Source organism: Pseudorca crassidens, chromosome 5, assembly GCF_039906515.1.
Source record: "Pseudorca crassidens isolate mPseCra1 chromosome 5, mPseCra1.hap1, whole genome shotgun sequence".
NCBI lineage: Eukaryota > Metazoa > Chordata > Mammalia > Artiodactyla > Delphinidae > Pseudorca > Pseudorca crassidens.
In genome coordinates this window covers 27,160,244-27,175,896 of record NC_090300.1, presented here as the reverse complement: position 1 = coordinate 27,175,896, position 15,653 = coordinate 27,160,244, and positions in this window count along the sequence as shown.

Genomic DNA, 15,653 nt, shown 5'->3' with positions numbered 1-15,653 from the left:
ATTTCACGGGCTTGAGTCTGCAGAAAACACACTTTGGTAAATGCTAATGTATAAATAAATGCTCCTTAGGCAATTACACAAAGCTGTTGTAACTTACTCCTTTCTCAATTCTCGATCTCATTACCTACCCCAACAATTAAATTATTTTGTTTACTTAATAAAATAAAATGTTTAGCAAAGGCTATTTTAAAGTTTAATCTTTGACTTTTTATTATTTCTGAAAGCACAGCTATTTATAAAGAAAACAATTTATTAGAAATCCCATCCACTAGAGACCATGACTATAGCATTTTGATGTCTTTCCATTATTCCCCTCACTCTCCTAGGTACATGTATCTATCTTGCACTTTTCATCATTAATTTTGTTTTGTATATGTTACACTGTAGCAGTATTTTATTTGACTTTTCTTATAAGTATATCCTTAATTATCAAGCATTCTTTAACACATTATAATGATGGCAAAATGTATATAGATACTCTATAATTAGTTTCCCCGTTCTGTTAGTACAGGAAACTGCGGATATTTCCAGAGTCTCTTTATTATAAAAAGTTATAAGATAAAAACTTTTAACAAAAACTCTGTGTACATCTTTGACTATTTTGTGTGAGGGTAATGTAGAAGTAAATTTCCCAAATAAAAATATGTGAATACTTTAATGGCTTTAGATACCTAATGCCAAATTGGCAACAATAAAAATGTTACAACAATTTTATTTTGTAGAGGCTTTTTTTTTTAAGAAAAGTTTTGGGTTCACAACAAAAATGAGCAAAAGGTACACAGAGTTCCCATGTACTCCTCCCCACACACAAGTACAGCTTTCCCACCAGCAAATCTCCCACCAAAGTGGTACATTTGTTACAATCAATGAACTAACATTAACACATCACTATCACCCAAAGTGCATAGTTTCCATTAGGGTTCCCTCTTGGTGTGGAACTTTCTACGAGTTTTGGCAATTACGTAATGTTATGGAACTACCATTATAGTATCATACAGAATAATTTCACTGAGCTTAAAGTCCATCCAGTGTGCTTCACCTATTCACCTCTCCTTCCCTGAAAGCCTCTGGCAACCACTGATCTTTTTACTGTCTCTGTAGTTTTGACTTTTCCTGAATGTCGCAGAGTTGGAAATAAGTTGTTTTTTTTTTTAAGTGCATCAGAACTTTACAAATAAGCTTGTAACCACACATACTTGCCAATTGTGTTAGCATTAAAAATATTGGCCAATTTGAACATCATAAAATTTTATTTTCTTGTTTAACGTCAACCTCCCTCTTGCTATTTGTTTTTGGCCAGTCTGGCTGTCATTGTTTTCCCACAATCTACCAGTGAATTTTTAATAAAATCCAAATTTTTTATCATGATCTATGTAGCTTCCCATGACTGTACCCTACCCAATTTTCTGCAATTATATAACTCTCCTTGTTTCCCTAATCTCCAGCACCATTTACCTCCTTTCTCACCATTTACTTAACCCACAAATACTCATTGAACTCATACTATGTGTTAGGCATTTTTCTAGATGTTATACAGAGGTAAACAGAACAAAATTCCTATACCATGGGCTTACATTCTACTCCTGAACTAGCCGAGCACATTGCCACTTTGTGACAACTTATGCAATGCTGCCTAACATAGTAGATGATTCATCAAAAGCAAAATTAAATACTGTCAATAGACAATGAAATTTGAGATGCTTTAAACTTGTATAAAGAAGGAGGGAGCAGTAGTCGGTAAAAATACCAAAGAAGAAAATATTACTCTCAATAAATAATGTTAAATAATCTTTAAGAAAATAGTTTATGGAGGACAGGGAAAAGAGAGGGAAATGGGGATAAATAATACATAAAGCTTTCTCCATTTTGTTGTTGAGTTTTATAATAATGCTTTAATTCTTGTTTAATTCCCTCTTGTATTTGAACCTTAAAAAATTAAAGTGCTTTCCCTGAGGGAGAGATTTTCAGAAACCAGAGCATCATGCTAAACATTTGCACATGATTGCATATTTTGGGGGTGTTTAATGTGACATCTTTTCAATGTGCTTGGGTTGAAGCTTTAGTGGCTCTTGATACTTTTTCTCCCATTTTTTCCTTTTGCTTCTGAGAATGCAGATTAATCCAGTTCCATCTAGACTGATTAGAGTTGTTGAATAAGTTACCCATAGCAGACTTTGTGAAATAAATCTAGTAATGCCATTCTCAATGGACTGTAAAAATCTGTTATGAGTTCATTATCAAGACACTTCAGAGTGATATTAAATTATCCCATTTGTCTTCTGATTATTAGTCTGGTGTCATGTAAAATTATAAGATGTGCAAAGAATGTCCTGTTAAATACTAAATTTCCAACATGAGTGATTTTTATAATCACAAATTCAAGTTTTTACTCCTCAAATTTTAAGAAGTTCATCCTTAACATTTTTCTTTATAATTCTTTACTTCATGGACAACTGTATAATTGGATATTAAAGTAGAATATTGTTTGAGTCATTAGATTTCAGTAAGGATATGTCACCCTTTAGTCGTTTAGTTCACCTGAGTAAGGCACCATTTGTAATTCCAAACCTGGAGATTAGACAGCCAATTTGCGCTGCACTAAAGTACAGTGATAGGCAGTTTTGCTCACCTTACTGGCCAATTCAGCTGTGCCTGCCTTCACAAAGCAAATGAACAGTTAATTCAACAACAAGAAATGCTTGGTTGCTTTAATTAATATCATCTACTCTGTGATATGGCTTTCTCACCTATAAAGTAGGAACAGTGTCTATTTCATGGTTGTTGTCAGTCTACAATGAGCTCCTTGGCATTTAGAACAACTTCAGTACATATTAGCTTAACATTATAAGATCTTACAGGTTAGGGCCTGGTGGGCTTTATCAAGATGGGCTTTATCAAATATATCAGATATAACAGGATGTTGCAATAAAATTGAAATGAAAACTTCTATTGTATTTGCCAATATGAAGGTCTTTAGTCTCAGTCCTCTTTTTACCCCTGGATTTACACTTTAAGGTAAAATGTCATACTTTAAAGACATAGGCGTTAATGAAGTATTTTCTTTTCTATTTACTGTGTACTAGCTAAAAGAATAATAATTACTTTGCCTACATGGTGGCCTATCTGAAGTGAATTTTTATCGTACTAACCATTCAGTTAAAGTAATACTTCCAGGATCTTCTTCTTTTAAACTTATTTCTTAAGGAAAAAAAAAATTCCACTAAAGGCATTTTCCTCCAGGTTAATCATTGGTGAGTTGCTTCTAGAGGGACCTCTGCATTCGGTACCTCTTAATGCTCTTGAAATGATTCATAATTCAATATTGCAGCCACCCCTAATCTCTCTACTTCTCTTTCCTTGTCTTGAATATTATGTTCTCTCAGGCAAGTCATTCAAGAAAGATGGCATGTTATGAAAAGGAAAAAAAGTAATAGTGACATAATTATCCATGCTGTCCAGGAAAGTCCAATTGACAATTAAAGGAGGTGTTGAAATAGGCTTTATCAGAAATTATATATTTGTTCTCTATTTATTCCTACAGTGTTGTTACACAGTTCATTGCTTAAATTTAGTGGAAGGCTAAATGATAACTCAAACAAATGTTATTTTAAACAGCTTTAACATTCTTCTGAATAAGAAGTCAAAAACAAAATGACTGGGTAATAATTGTTTAATGCTTCTTGGATGAAGGGATATTTTAATAGGTTCATTAGGAACAGTCTAGAATAGTTTGAGAATATTGTTAATCTTTAGGACTAGAAGATCCTAATGGACAACAAAGCAAACAAAAACCAAGCCAAACCAAACCAAATGAAACCAAACAAAAAACCCCAAAGAAATGAATAAGAATCAATGTTAGGAGTTTGCCAAAAAAGTTATTTTAAAAAAATATTAACACATCTAAGCTATATTTTATTCCCACTTTCACCCAGATATCTAAAATTAATGTAGTTTATATAAGTTGAGTATGTCTGAGTTATGAAAAGAGAAAATTTCAAGTGGAATTTAATCAGATGATAGAAGTTTAGAAGAAGCTTATATCAACTGACCTAATCTCTTAGGATATTGGGGTGTCTTTACAAAATGAGAATACCATAATAATAAAATTGGTTTCAAAGATTAACTAAATGGATTTTGTATTTATATGATTCATGGACTAAAATAATTTTCAAAACTTTACTTTAGTAAATTAATAATTAATTATACATTATGAAAATTGTCTTTTCTTACCAATTTTGGGACAATGAATTCCCATTATCAATACATTATCATTTTATGGAAATCATAGATTTGTAAACATAAATAATTTTCCAAGTAATAATTATTTTAACATATAGAAAAACTATGAGGAAATAATGAAAATATGACGTGGTATAAAATTATAAGATTTTCTCCATTGAAACAACAGATTGTACTCATATGACATTAAGTATGAGAATGTATAAATAGAAGATTACTTGAGTATTTATGGACTTAGTAATTGCCAACAATTTTTGCCCCTAAGGTATTATTTAAAAATATATATGTGTATATATATATATATATATATATATATATATATGTGTGTGTGTGTGTATGGCTATCTATATACCCAAGTTTATGTCTACAAGAAGTTGAAAATCTAATTTGGGATTTATATATATATATATATATATATATATATATATATATATATATATATATATATATATATATATGAATGCTAAGCTGTGTTGCTACAACTCTGTTATAGGCCTTTAGAAATGGAGATCAGTATTTGCTAGATAAACCAATCAAGGAATGTAAGAGCAGGAAGAAGTCTTAGAGATGATTCTCTTAACTCCAGTCTCCTTGGAACACATAAGAAAGCTAAGACTCAGAGAGAAAGTGACTTGCCAAGTTGCAAAGCTGATATCAGAAGCTAAACCCACGCCTTGTCAGTTCAGTGTTTTATATAGGCAAGCATTTTGGCATTTGAGTGTGATAGTTCTTTCTTTAGGGCACTGTCCTATTCATTGCATGTATTATGTATCTGTGTCACTTGCTCACTCAGCAGCATTCCTAAATGTTCTATACATTTCCAAATGCTTCCTGGGAGATATGCCGACTTTGATTGAAACGCTTTAAATACATGTGTCCATTGAATCACAGGAAATTAAGATTTGTACTAAAACTTTAAGATAATGTAAGAAACTCTTCAACAACTGGGAATTTATTATTATGGTGATGATTATTTAGTTTTTATGCTGGCATTGCAGCAGAATGCTTTATGAAAATTTCAAATGGAACTTTTTCACCAAACTATAAGCTATAGATAGGAGCTGGCGAATAGATTAAATACTGTTGCACTGCAGAAAATTTTAATATATGAATAAAATCTGTCAGTTTCTTTTGCTGCTGTCTTCAAGCACTTTTTTCTCCATGTGTTGATATACTCTAACAGTAAAATTATTTGACTTGATTACAGCCCAGTAATGTTCTTCCAACACTTCATCATGCACTTGTTCAGTAGGTTCATAATGAATACCTTTGGAAGCAAACTAAATATAGGTCTATTAAAATAAGGCAGCAAAAAAAAAACAAAGAAAAAGAAAAATCAAACTGCACACCAGAAGAACTCAGGGACATCTCCTGAAACAACGGAAGATACATTTATTACAGGGTTTGTAAAAGGGTAAAATTTAGGTAAAATTTACATGTAGCAGCATATATTAGGCTTAAATATATATTGTCTCAGAGACTTTTAAACTACAAATCGTCACTCAAGTTAAAATAAAAGTAAATTTTCAAGGATAAAGCTGGATTGAAAGTAAATGCGAACAAATTTTGACCAACGTTTACAAACGTAAAATTTAAATGTCTACAGTGGGCAGTTTACATGGGTAAAATAAACAGATTGGGCTAGGTGGGTGTCATTGAACTTGAGACCACTGACTTCTCAACTCCAGCTGCCAGGAGAGTAGCCTCAGTGTGGCCACACAAGACCTTATGATTTTTCAAATAAATTATGAACTGACATGTTTGTATGAAAGGTGTCAGTTTTTTCATGTTGCCAATTAAAACATTTTAAAAACACAGTGTGGGTTAAAAAAATGGCCACTAGTCAAATTCTACCTCTTCCTTGACAGACAATACAGCATCAAGGTCTGATCCTGTTTTGAATCTAAGCATAACCATTAGGCTTTGTTTGAAATGTTCTTGATTATGACTGTTCATGGACATACATTTCCCAGGTTGTTTTATTTTTATTACTGAGTGAGGATCGTAGATGGCTTCCTATACTATTTTTCCTCATAAATTTTTGATGAAGCCTAAAGACAACTACATCTTACCATATAAAAATTAAGTATCCATAATTAAGTGCAATCCTTTCATTCTAAAGTATTTTTTTGTTTGTTTAATTATTGGTCTGACTCCTGAATAGGTTCCTGTTAACTCACCAGTTTATAGCTATATAGTCCTGAAAATTCCAAATTATCGGGTATATTTATTTATTTATTTATTTAAAAGATCTCATGCTGGACTTGGATTAAAAATGAGGCTGGGATAATAAAAATTATTAGTACTTATATGGCACTTTGTACTTCGTGAAGCATGTTTAAATACTATCTCATTTTGATCCTTTTATGTTATCCCCACTTTATTTAATAACACAGAAACTTTCAGACAGTGTGAGTACATTCCTAGAGATCACACAGTCATTTAGCTGTAGAGGCAAAAGTTCTTCAAACCAATCTTACATTCTTTCCAGCATACAACAGAGCCTCAAATATGTTCTAAAACTCTTCAATGTTTGTCTATGTGTAAACGCATTAAAATAATATTAAAAAGTTTTATCTTCAGATGTACAAAAGAACTCAACTGATTTAAAATTTAAACTAAAGGTAAAATAGCCTTAGTGCTAAAAACTGATCATATTTTAGTAGCAAACCTTTACCGTTGGGGTTTATTTGTACAATTTTAACAGATTTTTGTAGATCAAACTTGAATATAAAAGAGGGATATATCATGTTACATCTAGGAATATATTATTTCTTGAAAATCAGGACTATTAAGTGATGTTGTTGGTTTAGATGAGATTTAAAAACTTATTTTTAAATCTTTATTCTTTGTTCGTACTTGTGTTTGAAGAACTATTACATGTTTACTTCTGTTATCTCAGTAAACTAAATTTCCATTTTAATCTTGTTTTCCAAGTTGATATGTCCATAATAATTTTAGCTAAAATGTTGCAAGGGATTTTTCTATATTAAGCCTTAGCAAGGCACTATACTTATTAGAGATACAATTATGAAAATCTGCCATACTTCAAAGAAGTTAGAAAAATACTGTGAATTTCTTAATCCTTCAATTGTGATGACAACAGGAGATAAAACCATAGTTCTCATACATCCATTAGGTTTTATAATTTGTTAAAACATTTATTTATTTATAGTAGGATAACCTATTAAAAATCTACACATATGAAAAAGCAATATATTAGAAAATGTCAAAAGAAATTCCACCAGAGTAAACTCTATAGTAAATCATTCCAAGAATAAAGAGACCTTACAATTCTCGGAGTTTTTGTATGTGGAATATTTAAATTTCATCTTGCATTTGCTAAATATGCTAAATGGCTATACAGAGTATCACAAATATCATGTTTATGAGAGTAACAAAGGGAACTAATAACTAATTATAGTTAGCTGTTCATAATGGAAAATGACTATTTATTGTTGAAATGAATTGAGTAGAAAGCATCAGATTATTAATACAGAATGGCATAACCTATCCCTGACACAATAGAGTGAATTACTGCTTAAATAATAAATAGTTTCAGTGTCTTCAAAATCGTGATAACCACATAGATATAATTTAGGAAATAAAGTAAATTTTTTTTTTAGATGAAGTTGTTTCTCTACAACCAGATATTATTAGGAAGGAAGAACTTTATAAAAAGTTACTAAAGCTTATCTTAAGTAAAACTAACCATATTTCTTATTCCTTACCAACCTCTGTTTTCAAAAAAAAGACAAATACTGAATTCCAAGTAGATTATTGGATGAGATCTTTTTAATAAAAACAGTGATGATGTGATTTTCTTTACCTTCAAGACTCCCCCAAATAATTTTATATAAACTAAACTTTTTGAGGGTATATACATATAGACATGCATATATGGCCAATTATTGTAGTTATAATGAATGAATATTCAAATAAATCACTTCTGCAACTGAAGGAAAACAATATAATTAAGACACTCAGATTCAGAATCTAGATCCAAGATAACAGAATTGTTATTGCTGGAAGGAACATTAAAGTTCAACTAGTCCCAGTGTTTAAATTGAGGAAATTATGTCCCTGAAAATGTTCCCTTTATAATTATGCTTAAGCTTTGAATTGCCAAGTTCAACGACCTGTTCTATCTTCCCTCTGCTTGAATCTGACCTTCTTTGACATTCTCACATTTGGCTTGTGCTGTTCTGACATTTGGCTTGTGCTGACTGCTTTTTTTTAGTTCCCTTTCTTAATCTTTCTCTCTCTCTTCCCTTTTCCTGACAGTAATTCATATGCTGGTATGTCCCAAAGGTCTGCTTTATGTGCCTCTCCTTTTACATCTATAAAATGTGCTGGCAGATGACAGCTATTTTTATTGCTTCAGTTATAACTGATACCTACTTTCCTAGCCTAAGTTCTTTAACCTGAACCTCAAATCCACATTTCCATTTTTTTATCTGCAGATTTTGCTTTTCTTCATGATTGTATCACTTTGGAAAATTTGATAGCTTATTAACCTTGACTGGAATTCACTCTAATTCAATATGCCCTTAGTATTCAGTTGTGTTCTAAATAGATATAATTCTTTTAGCCCCCATGTTTGTGGCACTCTTTTCAAATAGCTCACTTTATGAAGATCAACTCTTTTTACTTCATTTCCTAAACCCCAAGCCCTAATTTACTGAATTATTTTCCATTCCCCAAACATGTGTTTATGTGTTTCATCCTTAGAGGACTGTTACCTTGTCCTGGAACTTCACTCTTTTCTCTAACAAGTAGAATCTTCCTTCTTATGAGTTATACAAGGGGTACAAAGGAGGTAACCAAAGTAATATTTCCTAGGGAGAGGCAGGTTACCTTTCTAAGGAATTCTTTGACTCCTCGTATTTCTGAAAGCAGCACGCTCACTTAATGAGCAATGTCTTAATCAACTTCTATTATGTGTCTAGCCAGTTTTAGGGGTATTTTAAATTAAACTTAATTTTCATTGCTATAGAATTTTCCATTTAACATATTTTTAAAAAAATCCTATGTTTCTGATGGAATTCATTTAAATTATTATTTTTAATTTTCTATTACAGGTAGTGGCTATTATTTATTTTTTCTTTGTTTGGATTTCATAAATAATATTTGTATCAATATAAATACTAAATGACTAAATAACTGATTATTTAAACAAGCACTCCTGACAGGATTAATAATAAAATATATTTTCATCTCCACTGAACTTTTAAACTCATTCATTGAGGGAACTTTTCTCTGTCCCTTGGAATTTTGATTGGGATTATGTTGAATCTATAAATCACATCGGGTAGAACTGGCCTCTTGATAATACTGAGCCTTCTATTCCATGAACACATTATCTTTCTCCATAAATTTACGTATTCTTTAATTTATTCCTTAATGTTTTGTCATTTTTAGCACACATATTTTATAGATAATTTGTTGGAGTTACATCTCAGCATTTCTTTTGTTTTCACTTTTCTTCCTTCCCTTTGTGTTAGTTTTTTAGGGCTGCCATTAAAAAAAAATTACCACAAACTAGATGGCTTAAAATAACATAAACTTATTCATTCATAGTTCTGGAGGCTAGAAGTCCAAAACCAAACTATCAGCAGGTTTGGTTTCTTCTGAGGCCTCTCTCCTTGGCTTGCAGATGGCTGCCCCTGGCTGTATCCTCACATGGTCTTTTCGCTGTGAGCTTGCATCCCTGGTGTCTCTGTATCCTCATGTCCTCTTTTTATAAGGACACCAGTCAGCTTGGATTAGGGCCCAACCTAAGGACCTCATTTTAACTTCGTAACCTCTTTAAAAGGCCCTTTCTCCAAGTACAGTCACATTCTGAGGAGCTGGGAGTTAGGGCATCAACATATGGATGTTTAGAGTGAAACAATTCAGCCAGGAAAACTTCCTGCCTGCCTGCCTGCCTGCCTGTCTGCCTTCCTTCCTTTCTTTTTTTCTCTGGTGCTATTGTAAATGGTACTGTTTTCTTTAAAAGATTTAATTTCCAGTTGTTCATTACTAGTATATAGAAACATCATTTAATTTTTATGACACTTTGCATACCAAATGGTATATTGTCTACCTTTTCCATTAGTGCCTTAAACTTATTAACCATAATTATTAGAAATTTCATTTCCTATCGATTCTTTTACATCTGTGTCATATCTGAGTCTCATTCTTATGATCATTTTGTCTTTTCAGACTCTGTTTTGTCTTGTTTTCTCTATGCTTCAGAATATTTTGATGAGAGGCAGACATTTTATGTGGGGCAGCAGAGACTGAGATGGTTTTCATGTCAGGATGTGTGTACACTTTTCCTTCTGCTACACCTTTATAGCAGGATTTCATTTAATAGACTTAGGACCTCGGTTAGGTTTGATATTGTTGTTGCTATGGTTACCTTCAGATTTCACATTAGATTTCAAATTTCTATAGAGATAGCTTGCATGTAGGGTGGAGGATGGTTTACCAAAGAAATGCCTGATTCTGAGGTTTCGATCTTCCGTTTGTGCTGTGCCTTAGAGTCTCTGTACAAATTCTTATTCCTCTCCTGCTCCTCTTTCAGCAATATTCTGCTTCTACTTGTTATTTGTAGCTTGTTAGCTTGCAGTGGGAGGGTGCGTTCATTATTTTTCTGCCTAAGCCTCAGATTTGGGCATGCTCTGTGTCACTGTGTCTAAGAGGTGTGACATTTTCAGTTTTCTTTCCCCTCTCTCAGCTATGGTTGTGGATTCAGTCTATAATGCTATCTCTCATGCAGAGTAGGATTTTTTTCCTGTTCCCTTTCCCATCTGTAATGAATTTTTACTAGTGACCTAAGGACTGCAATTCTTGACTTTCCCACCCATCAAGGCTATGTTCTATACTGCAGTTAGAGAATGCTGTGGGTTGAATTTTGTCCCTCAGAAAATATATGCTGGAGGCCTAATTTCCGTAGGTAGAATGTGACCTTGTTTGGACATAGGATCTTACTGAGATAAAAAAATTAAATGGGGTTATCTGAGCATGGCCTAATTCAATATGACTCACGTCCTTTTAAAATGGAAAAACTTTAGACACAAAAACCAGGATTCACAAAGGGAGAACCCCATGTGAACATGAAGACAGAGAGTGAGGTGATGTATCTGTTGTAGCTACAACTTTGGTGTTCCTAAGCCAAAGTTGCCAGCAAACCACTAGAAGCTAAAAGAGAGGCATAAAGGTATTCTCCCTCACAGTCAGCAGAAGGCACCAACCTTACTGATACTTAGATCTTAGACTTCTAGCATCCAGAACAGGAGAAAAAGACTTCTGTTGTGGGGGGAGCTTCAAGATGGCAGAGGAGTAAGACATGGAGATCACCTTCCTCCCCACAAATACATCAGAAATACATCTACATGTGGAACAACTCCTACAGAACACCTACTGCACGCTGGCAGAAGACCTCAGACCTCCCAAAAGGCGAGAAACTCCCCACGTACCTGGGTAGGGCAAAAGAAAAAGCAGAGACAAAAGAATAGGGATGGGACCTGCACCAGTGGGAGGGAGCTGTGAAGGAGGAAAGGTTTCCACACACTAGGAAGCCCCTTCACTGGCAGAGACGGAGGCTGGCAGCAGAGAAGCTTCGGACCACGGAGGAGAGCGTAGCAACAGGGGTGCAGAGGGCAAAGCGGAGAGATTCCCGCACAGAGGTTCGGCACCGACCAGCACTCACCAGCCTGAGAGGCTTGTCTGCTCACCCGCCGGGGTGGGCAGGGCTGGGAGCTGAGCTCGGGCTTCGGAGGTCAGATCCCAGGGAGAGGACTGGGGCTGGCTGCGTGAACACAGCCTGAAGGGGGCTAGTGAGCCACGGCTAGCCGGGAGGGAGTCTGGGAAAAGGTCTGGAGCTGCCTAAGTGGCAAGAGACCTTTGTTTCGGGATGCACAAGGAGAGGAGATTCAGAGCACCGCTTAAACAAGCCTCAGAGACGGGCGCGAGCCACGGCTATCAGCATGGACCCCAGAGACGGGCATGAAACGCTAAGCCTGCTACTGCAGCCACCAAGAAGCCTGTGTGCAAGCACAGGTCACTATCTATACCTCCCCTCCCGGGACCTTGTGCAGCCCGCCACTGCCAGGGTCCCGGGATCCAGGGACAACTTCCCACAGAGAACGCACGGCGCGCCTCAGGCTGGTGCAACGTCATGCTGGCCTCTGCCGCCGCAGGCTCGCCCCGCATCCGTACACCTCCCTCCCCCTGGCCTGAGTGAGCTAGAGCCCCCTAATAAGACTCTCCTTTAACCCCCTCCTGTCTGGGTGAAGAACAGACGCCAGAGAGCGACCTACACACAGAGGCGGGGCCACATCCAAAGCTGAACGCAAGGAGCTATGCAGAAAAGAAGAGAAAGGGAAATCTCTCCCAGCAGCCTCAGGAGCAGCAGATAAATCTCCACAATCAACTTAATATACCCTGCATCTGTGGAATACCTCGATAGACAAAGAATCATCCCAAAATTGAGGTGGTGGACGGTGGGAGCATCTGTAGACTAGGAGCTTGCTTTCTGCATCTAATTTGTTTCTGGTTTTAGGTTTATCTTAGTTTAGTATTTAGAGATTATTATCATTGGTAGATTTGTTTATTGATTTGGTTGCTCTCTTCCTTTTTTTAAATATATATATATATATATATATATAGTTTTTTTTTCCCTTTTCTCTTTTTGTGAGTGTGTATGTGTATGCTTCTTCGTGTGATTTTGTCTGTATAGGTTTGCTTTTACCATTTGTCCTAGGGTTCTGTCTGTCCATTTAGGGGTTTGTTTTTTTTTAGTATGGCTTTTAGTGCTTGTTATCATTGGTGGATTTGTTTATTGGTTTAGTTGCTCTCTTCTTTCTTTTTTTTATTACTTTTAAATTTTTTTATTTTAATAATTTTTATTTTAATTATTTCATTTTATTTATTTTTTCTTTCTTTCTTTCCTTTTTTATATCTCCCTTTTCTTCTGAGCTGTGTGGCTGACAGGGTCTTGGTGTTTCGGCCAGGTGTCAGGCCTGAGCCTCTGAGGTGGGAGAGCTGAGTTCAGGACACTGGACCACCAGAGGCCTTCCGGCCCCAAGTAATATCAATCAGCAAGAGCTCTCCCACAGATCTCCGTCTCAACGCTAAAACCCAGTTCCACCCAACGACCAGCAGGCTCCAGTGCTGGACACCCCATGCCAAACAACTAGCAAGACAGGAACACAACCCCACCCATTAGCAGAGAGACTGCCTAGAATCATAATAAGTTCACAGAAACCCCAAAACACACCAACGGATGTGGTCCTGCCTGCCAGAAAGAGAAGCTCCAGCCTCATTCACCAGAACACAGGCACTAGTCCCCTCCACCAGGAAGCCTACACAACACACTGAACCAACCTTGGCCACTGGGGACAGACACCAAACACAACGGGAACTACGAACCTGCAGCCTGCAAAAAGGAGACCCCAAACACAGTAAGATAAGCAAAAGAAAAAGACAGAGAAATACACAGCAGATGAAGGAGCAAGGTAAAAACCCACCAGACCAAACAAATGAAGAGGAAATAGACAGTCTACCTGAAAAAGAATTCAGAATAATGATAGTAAAGATGATCCAAAATCTTGGAAATAGAATGGAGAAAATACAAGAAACATTTAACAAGGACCTAGAAGAAATAAAAAGCAAACAAAGATGAAAAACACAATAAGTGAAATTAAAAATTCTCTAGAAGGAATCAGTAGCAGAATAACTGAGGCAGAAGAACAGAAAAGTGACTTGGAAGATAAAATAGTGGAAATAACTATCGCAGAGCAGAATAAAGACAAAAGAATGAAAAGAATTGAGGACAGTCTCAGAGACCTCTGGGACAACATTAAACACACCAACATTCGAATTATAAGGGTGCCAGAAGAAGAAGGAAAAAAAAAAGGGACTGAGAAAATAGTTGAAGAGACTATAGTTGAAAATTCCCTAATATGGGAAACGAAATGGTCAATCAAGTCCAGGAAGCACAGAGAGTCCCATACAGGATAAATCCAAGGAGAAACACTCCAAGACACATATTAATCAAACTATCAAAAATTAAATACAAAGAAAAAATATTAAAAGCAGCAAGGGAAAAGCAACAAATAGCATACAAGGGAATCCCCATAAGGTTAAGAGCTGATCTTTCAGCAGAAATTCTAGAGCCAGAAGGGTGTGGCAGGACATATTTAAAGTGATGACAGGGAAAAACCAACACCAAGATTACTCTACCCAGCAAGGATCACATTCAGATTCAACAGAGAGATTAAAACCTTTATAGACAGGCAAAAGTTAAGAGAATGCAGCACCACCAAAGCAGCGTTACAACAAATGCTAAAGGAACTTCTCTAGGCAGGAAACACAAGAGAAGGAAAAGACCTACAATAACAAAACAAAGACAATTAAGAAAATAGTAATAGGAACATGCATATCAATAACTACCTTAAATGTAAATGGACTAAATGCTCCAACCAAAATACATAGACTGGCTGAATGGATACAAAAACAAGACCCGTATATATGCTGTCTACAAGAGACCCGCTTCAGACCTAGGGACACATACAGACTGAAAGTGAGGGGATGGAAAACGATACTCCATGCAAATGGAAACAAAAAGAAAGCTGGAGTAGCAATTCTCATATCAGACAAAATAGACTTTAAAATAAAGACTATTACAAGTGACAAAGAAGGACACTACCTAATGATCAAGGGATCAATCCAAGAAGAATATATAACAATTGTAAATATTGATGAACCCAACATAGGAGCACATCAATACACAAGGCAAAGGCTAACAGCCATAAAAGGGGAAATTGACAGTAACACAATAATAATAGGATACTTTAACACACCACTTTCCTCAATGGACAGATCATCCAAAATGAAAATAAATAAGGAAACACAAGCTTTAAGTGATACTTTAAACAAGATGGACTTAATTGATATTTATAGGACATTCCATCCAAAAACAACAGAATGCACTTTCTCCTCAAGTGCTCATGGAACATTCTCCAGGATAGACCATATCTTGGGTCACAAATCAAGACTTGGTAAATTTAAAATATTGAAATCATATCAAGTATCTTTTCCGATCACAACACTATGAGACTAGATATCAATTCCAGGAAAAATAATCTGTAAAAAATACAAACACGTAGAGGCTAAACAATACACTACTAAATAACCAAGAGATCACTGAAGAAATCACAGAGGAAATAAAAAAATACCAAGAAGCAAATGACAATGAAAACACAACGACCCAAAACTATGGGATGCAGCAAGAGCAGTTCTAAGAGGGAAGTTTATACCAGTACAATCGTACCCCAAAAACAAGAAACATCTCAAATAAACAAACTAACCTTACAACTAAAGTGATTAGAGAAAGAAGAAAAAAAAAACCCCTCAAACTTAGCCGA